We start from the raw sequence: 8070 nt of genomic DNA on the forward strand, positions 1-8070 counted from the left end.
CTGTACCTCTCTGCCTCCATCCTCGACTCCGCGATCACTGCTGTCCTGACAGAATGTCTGTCAGACATCGAGTCCTGGATGAGAGCTAACTTTCTACAATTGAATGTCAACAAGACAGAGGCTCTCCTGATTGGCTTCCGTCAGCGCCTCCACGCCTCAGGCGCTGACAGCATCACCATCCATGGATGCACACTCCACCTTATGCACAGGGAAACTACTGTGCGCAATTGGCTGCCACATTTCGCCCACAAAATAGACAATATTTGGAAATATTTACTTGGAAATCAACTTGTTGGGAGTTGGGGTCCTTCCTTTCTGCTAATTCAAAGGAAATTCCTGTCACATTATTGTAATCAAAGTATATTCAATTATTTCAAATTTGGGGGAAAGATTAAATTGGATCATTTGCCAATTGCCAAAGCAATAGCTCCACTGAACAGTGAGAATCTGAGATAAGAACAGAAAATTTTTACTTTATGTTTAAAATTATGTTTTAAACATGTACTTACAATGATTTAATACACAACAGAAGGGGGAAGGTGAGGGGTGTTGAGCCATGTGGATGGTAAGATTAATATTTTGACCCGTGCTGAGTCAGCTTTTGTGGTACAGGATAGAGAAAGGGAAGAAACAGGTGAGACAGAATTTACACGCCTGATCAACGTCCACTTTCCTGCTGTAAAGCACCTGGGAGGAAGTAAGAAGGCTTTCAGAAATATACAGTTTCATAGCTGAACTGTGATAGAGTGGGGAACCCGATTTGTGAAATTAAATTGCCTTTTCCAAAAGAAACACCAGATGGCAGTCAATGCAAGTGACTGGGTTTCAGCCACTTGTTTCACAACGAGTCTAAACAGGGTGCAGAGGAGATTCCAGAGGATGATGATGAACCTTGCATTTGAAATAATACTTTATCACCTCATCGAAAGATCTCAAAGCGCTTCACAGAACGTACTGTGAAGTGTAGTGACTGCGTAATTTTGGAGGTGAACGGATAAAGTGGATGAAAAAAATTTTATGAAGTGAGAAGAGAGAAACGGGCTATTTTTAGTGGAGAAGATTTTTTTTTGTCAGCCTGGTGTCTGACACGTGCAAAAACCCATCATCGTGCTTAAGACTATTCAAACCAAACTGATAATTCCATGCATCCCACCTACACATGAGAGATTCCAGAGATAGATTGTTGGATTGCACACTGCTTACTTAATTCCGAAAAGTATTCGGCGCGGGCTGGCTGAGCTAAAACTTGGGAAGCCAGGTGTGTGTGTTGGGGTACTGCTGGAGTTTAACCAGCTAAAACAGCATAGCTTGCCATTGATAGCTCTATATGGCAAGCTTTCCCGCTGCTTGTCCAGCTAGGACCACCCTACCCTTTCAGGATTTGGCTTGCAGGAGCTGAGTGGGATGACTCCTTGACCCCAGTGACTGGTCTGCCCTTCTAGATGCTGCAGATGAGCCAGGCTGGCTGTGCTGCCATTAGCAGTGCCCTGGGATACTGCGGACCCTCCTGACTCAGGAACCGGACTACTGAGACCGCTACAGAGGGCTGGCTCGATTCCAATATTCCGTTGCCAGGCATGTCATCTGGCAACCAGTTCAGCTCTAAGGAGACTACCTTTACCTCCCCCACCAAGGAGGATAGTCACTCGTTGGTTGTTTGACATCTGACAAATGTGGGTTTGAGCCCTCACTGGGTGGATGGTATGTATCAAGAACTCTCTGTGAACTTCTGCAAGAGCATTTGATTGGAGAGGAGATTGAGAGGAGGTGTTCAAATATTTTTTATATAAAATACATAGGGAGAAACTATTTCCATGATAATTAGGAGAGTTCATTTTATACAGAAGGTAATTAGGTTATGGTGATTGAAGCAGAATCCATGATAGGTTTTAAAGGTCAACTGAACAATTATTTGTAAAAGAATATTATATAGGGAATGGGACTAAACCATCAGGTCTTCATAGCACGGACAGAGTGCTATACAATACAAATTTACATTCATATAGTGCCTCCAACGTCAGGAGGATGTCCCAAGCTGCTGGACAGTCCAGAATTTGCACCCGAGGTGGAGGACAGAGCTGAGGTGGAGAAATATGCCCAAAAATGTAGTCAAAGAGGAATATCTTGAGGCAGACCGTGAGGGAAGTGGTGAGTCCACAAAAGAGATTCCGCAATGGGGGCAAAGAGGCTGAAAACAACAACAAGATTACATTTGTATAGCACCTTTCACGTCGGGAGGACGTCCCAAGGCGCTGGAAAACCCTAAGCATCCGATGGCAGGGTAGGTGGGGTGCATGAAACAGGCCTGTGCCTGCCAAGTGGAGGGAGTGGCTGGGTTGGAAGGATTTGAGGAGGTCACAGAGATAAGGTGAGGCAAGATCATGGAGAGATTTAAAAGTAAGGTTGAGGATCTTGAGTACCAGAGTAGACTCAATTCAAAGTCTACAGGGCCTTGAACCCATAACCTTCTGACTCAGTGGCAGTACTACCAATTGAGTCAGGCTGACATTCAAGAAGACAATATGCACTTTCTCCTACTCTTACCTCCCTCGATCATACCTTCCTCCTACAGTCTACAGTTAGGTGTGGTATCACCTAACCACAGCTTCTTATATCACCTCTTTCTGCTCAGCTTCTCTCAGCTGGAGTCCTGTAGCTCAGTGGTTAGAGCACTCGCTTTGCAAGCGAGAGACCTGAGTTCAATTCCAGGCAGAGGGCGATACCTTGGGCAAGTTTCCTTACTCCACACAGAGCCTGATAATAATCCCTCCAAAACCAAAAACAATAATAAATTGGTCATTTTCAATCCACGACTGTTTATGGGACATTGCTGTGCGCAATTGGCTGCTGCGTTCGCCCACAAATATACAGTCAATTCACTTTACAGTCTATTCTGTGAAGCGCTTTGGGACGTCCTCCCGACGTGAAAAGCGCTATATCAAATGCAAGGATTATTATTATATTATTATAGCTGGTGGTGCTCTCACTACTGGGTCAGTAGGTTGTGGGTTCAAGCTGTACATCAGGACTTGAGCTCACAGTTTAAATGATACTCTAGACCAATCTATCCCCAATCACATGTGCAATAAACAAACAAACAAACAAACAAACAAACAAACAAACAAACAAACAAACAAACGTTGGATCAAATACCAATAGGCTAAACTTAATATATAAGGTTAGCTCTTAGTTCCATTAAATCAAAGGTAGATAGGATACCAAATAGACATTAGTGAGTATAAATTAGACAACATGCAATGGCAATATAGTATTCTGAGTTCACTAGAATGAGTTCAAAGGATCCTGAGAACATAACCCTTTTGAAACTGATTTCCTCTGATCTTAATTTTGGGTGAGAGATTCAAAATTGCCCATTGTGTTGATGATTGATGTATTTGCTCAGATGAATGCTCCTGGCTATTGAAATGATACCTTCTGCACAAATTGAAGGGGATAAGAAATAAACACAACTCCACTTTACCAGTCACCTGATAAGGCAAATTAAAGGCTTTGTGTTTAATCAGACATGTGGAGTTACACAATCCGTGACAAATAATGAGTATAACATTTCAGGAGCTGTATTTTTATCATCTAATTATGGAAGGCTACACAAAAAACCTGCCAAGTTGTCATAAAGTGCACAGTGTAATCTGAGCATTGAAAGTAATAAAAAAAATCAAGTAGAGGAAAGTAGCAGGGAGTATATCAGTTAGACAATGGTTTACAGTAAGGTTGGTACAAGCCACACATCAAAATGTTTGTTCCTAATCTATGCTCACATTCCAGTGCAGAACTGGGGGAGCGTTGTGTTGGGAATGCTGCTTTGTTATGCCAGTTTCAAGTGGACAGTATTTGAAAGCAGGAGGGATTTTCCTGCTCAGCAAACCTCCAAACGAAATGATCACTGCATTAATAATAATCCTAGCATTTGATATAGCGCTTTTCATGTCAGGAGGACATCCCAAAGCGCTTCACAGAACACACTGTAAAGTGAATTGACTGTATATTTGTGGGCGAACGCGGCAGCCAATTGCGTACAGCAATGTCCCACAATCAGTCGTTGATTGAAAATGACCAATTTATTATTGTTTTTGGTTTTCGAGGGATTATTATTAGGCTCTGTGTGGAGTAAGGAAACTTGCCCAAGGTTTCGCCCTCTGCCTGGAATTGAACTCAGGTCTCTCACTTGCAAAGCGAGTGCTCTAACCACTGAGCTACAGGACTCCACAGAGTCCTGCACTCCATGGCAGATTATCGGGCTCTGTTTTGCACTAATTGGATATCATGATTGCCTACACAGACAGAGTGAGAACAGTAGTACTCGAGGCAGGTTTTTCAGATATTTTGATGTTGTATATGGTACATCAGATGCAAGTATTATTACTAAATATACAAAGAATTGAGTAAATGGGCAAAAAAAGAGAATTTATCTACAAATATATCTACAAAATAGTCAGTAATTGATGTGAAATGCTTGTTGTAAATGAGACCTTCTTTCTAATTTGCGATATTGGCAGCTGGGTGAAAGCACTAATTGCTATTTGCATTTCACCCTTTCATTTGCAATCTTTGCAAAACATCTGAATACAAGTTGGGCACGTTGCACCAAAAAAACAAGTGTACAGTCCTGTAAATTAGACCTGCTCTAATTGTTACAAGTATAGTTATTGATAATCAATAATACAACAAGAATGATCACTGAAATTGTTAACCTCATTTGAATTAAATCTTTGTTGGCATCTTCACACTTGAGCTTGATCACCTCACCCTATGCATTAGAAACTGAGAGGTATTGACTGCATTTCATTAAATCTTCTATTTTCAAAAATTAATTCAAATGCTTAAGATTGGAATTGACTGGGAGTTACAAAGAGAAAACTTGTGTATCTCTGTGTAGTCATTCTTTTGTGGCATTTCAGGTGTTTTTATTGATCTCTTCCTGTTAACTATCACTCTGTGAATCAATGGCTGGGAGTTGCTCACACTATAATAATAATAATAATAATAATCCTTGCATTGGATATAGCGCTTTTCACGTCGGGAGGACGTCCCAAAGCGCTTCACAGAACACACTGTAAAGTGAATTGACTGTATATTTGTGGGCGAACACGGCAGCCAATTGCGCACAGCAATGTCCCACAGTCGTAGATTGAAAATGACCAATTTATTATTGTTTTTGGTTTTTTTGGAGGGATTATTATTAGGTGTGTGGAGGAAGGAAACTTGCCCAAGGTTTCGCCCTCTGCCTGGAATTGAACCCAGGTCACTCGCTTGCAAAGCGAGTGCTTTAACCACTGAGCTACAGGACTCCACACTGAAGGTAGCCATGTGTAAAGTAGCCTCAGTCATTTCTCATCAGTTACTTCAGTGAAGACTGGGGAAATGTCACTTCAAAAGGGACAGACACACAAGAGCTTGGGGAGGTTTTTCTTGAGAAATGTTCTAATGTGAGCCGAGAGATTTTGTGACTGAGAAGCGTGAAAGAGGATGCTTATATACCAGATTGACGTTTACAGTCGATTGACTATTCCGGCTTGTGCAACTATTGGTGAACGGGGTTCATTCTGGAATAATGACAGAGAGAATGTAAACACACTGCCTTGGGGAAGCCAAGCTTAGCTCATTCGGCTATGGCATTACTTAGGTTCTTGTGAGTTAGGCAGAATCTTTGTAACTCTTACCTGTGGGATTATCTATGATGTCTACAGAAAAATATTTTCCAAGAGATCTCCCCTCCCCCCGAGAAACATTTACAGTAGTTATATTCTGAAGATCAAATAGCAGGCAGCAGGAGGTATATTATCATCAATTTTCTCCCACCTTGTTGACTTATGCTGGAGTACAGTTGCATGGTGCTGGCAATAGGGAGTCAGTGGAGCCTGGCTGGAACTGGTGTGTTGGGGCTACAGAATTAACAGCGAGACAAGCGGGCACGTGATCAGGTGTGTGAAGGACATTTAGGACAGAAACCAGGAACTGATCATTCCCACATAAGCTGATTAATAACTGGAAGAGGTAATCAGGGAGAGCAGTGAGAGCCAGAATTGGACTCATTTAAGAAATAGGGTCATGGTGTAATGGGAAGATGGGTTTTCTGGAAAGATATCAAACGTATCAAAAAGTCTTCTTCACCCAATGTTTTCTTGTGCATTTTAAAAAGTGGTCGTCCCAAGAGACAGTTGTACTGTCCAATTGATCTAGAACCTTCCAGAAAGTAAACACATTCATGCAAAATCCAAAACATAGACCAACAGACCATATGAGATCACGCAATAGCTGCCAAGCAAGACTTTAATAAAGTTCCTTTCAATCAGACAATAAAAATACAGATGGCGTGACTGACATGTCACTTGTTGTAAATTCAAACCACACTGACCCCCACAGATGACTCTGTTCTGAGCTGCAGCAATCTGGAGAAAACAGAATTAATGTAACCTTAAACAGTGAATTAAACTGATGGAATCAATCAGCGTGTCAGTGTAACTTGTACTAGATGGGAGCTGACAGACAATTGATTAACATCGCAAATTATCCAAATGTAATAAGGGAAAATGCTGAACAAGACGTAAATACATCAACAAATCTGGAATAAATATCTCTGTTCAGCATGCACTAACAGAGATCATAAACCACATGCGGAGGTGTCGTAGTTTGGTACTTGTCCAAAAAGGACAAGTCCATTAAGATTTTGGCAAGATGTCCACTCCTGCAAGTCTCATTGACGATTTAGTCAGGATGTTCAACAGTGCTATGGATTGCTGTTTCCTCAGAGCCAGTTCTGTTCCAGAGAGATCTCACCTACCACCCATTTTATTAAAACAAGTCCATACACATCTGCAGAGTACCATCAGAATCACAAAGGAGTTCAAACCAGAAGACCAATTTAAATCAAAAGACCCAGGATAATGAAATTATAAAGCTTAGAATCCTATTCCTTCTAAAGGAATTTATATTTAGCAAATTCTACATCTATATTTTCCATTCCATCCTCTTTATCCTACTTCCCCTGTACCTTTCTGATTTTTTGCCTCATACCAAAAGCAAAATTGAAAACATTGTTGCTGCCTCTACTTACTTACTTGTACTGCCAGGTGGCGATGTTGGTAGACAGAAAGCAGAACACCTCTCCTATGCGAGAACAAAATAATCCAGGCCAAGCCAATGCTGTGACCTTGGTCTAGAATGACTGTAGAGTAACCCTGGATCTCAAGACTTTTCCAGATAAGCTGGGAATAGGAAAGGAAGGAAGGAAATATCTGAAAGCACTTTGTATCAATTGACTGCCAAGTGTAGGCAGATGTAATAATCATAGAATCATACAGCGCAGAAGGAGGCCATTCGGCCCATTGTGTCTTGTGCTGGTTCTTTGAAAAGAGCTACCCAAATCCCATTCCCCTGCTCTCTCCCCATAGCCCTGCAAACTTGGTCTCCCCAAATAATAATAGTGCCTTTCATATCATGAAGGTGTTTCAAAGCGCTTCACAAGATTTACTGTAAAGTGCACTGAGTGTAAGTGCATCTGGTCGGCAAATGCGGTAGCAACTTGTGCACCACAATGTCCCACAAACCTTCATGAAGTGAACAACTAACTTCATCTGGGGACTGTTGGCTATGATATCAGGAGAACCCTCGAGTTGAGTGTGAGCAGAGACTCTGAGCTTGAAATCCCAATGTAGGGACTTGAACTACAAGCTTCTGACTCAAGTGTTACCAACTGAACCAGGCTGGGATGCAAGATAATAATAATCCGTGCATATGATATAGCTACCTGCGTGCACAGAACCAAACAGTGGGAAGTTGGGGATTGTACAAAAAGTAAAAACAGCAGCTGCACTAATTTTGCTCAATGCCTGAACTTTAGAATCCTGAGAGTGTATGCGGCACAGTAATAGTGCTCTAAACACTACAATATACTACGACTTGACCACAGCCACCTGGCCTTCAGTCCTATTGGTAATTAACATAGAAACAAAATACTTCAACCCAGAAGAAATCATTCAGCCCATTGAGTCTGTGCCACTGCTACTTGTTTTTCTAAGTCACTCTTGAAACCCATTAATTCACCCATGA

This window comes from Callorhinchus milii, unplaced genomic scaffold (assembly GCF_018977255.1).
Source record: "Callorhinchus milii isolate IMCB2004 unplaced genomic scaffold, IMCB_Cmil_1.0 Scaffold13, whole genome shotgun sequence".
NCBI lineage: Eukaryota > Metazoa > Chordata > Chondrichthyes > Chimaeriformes > Callorhinchidae > Callorhinchus > Callorhinchus milii.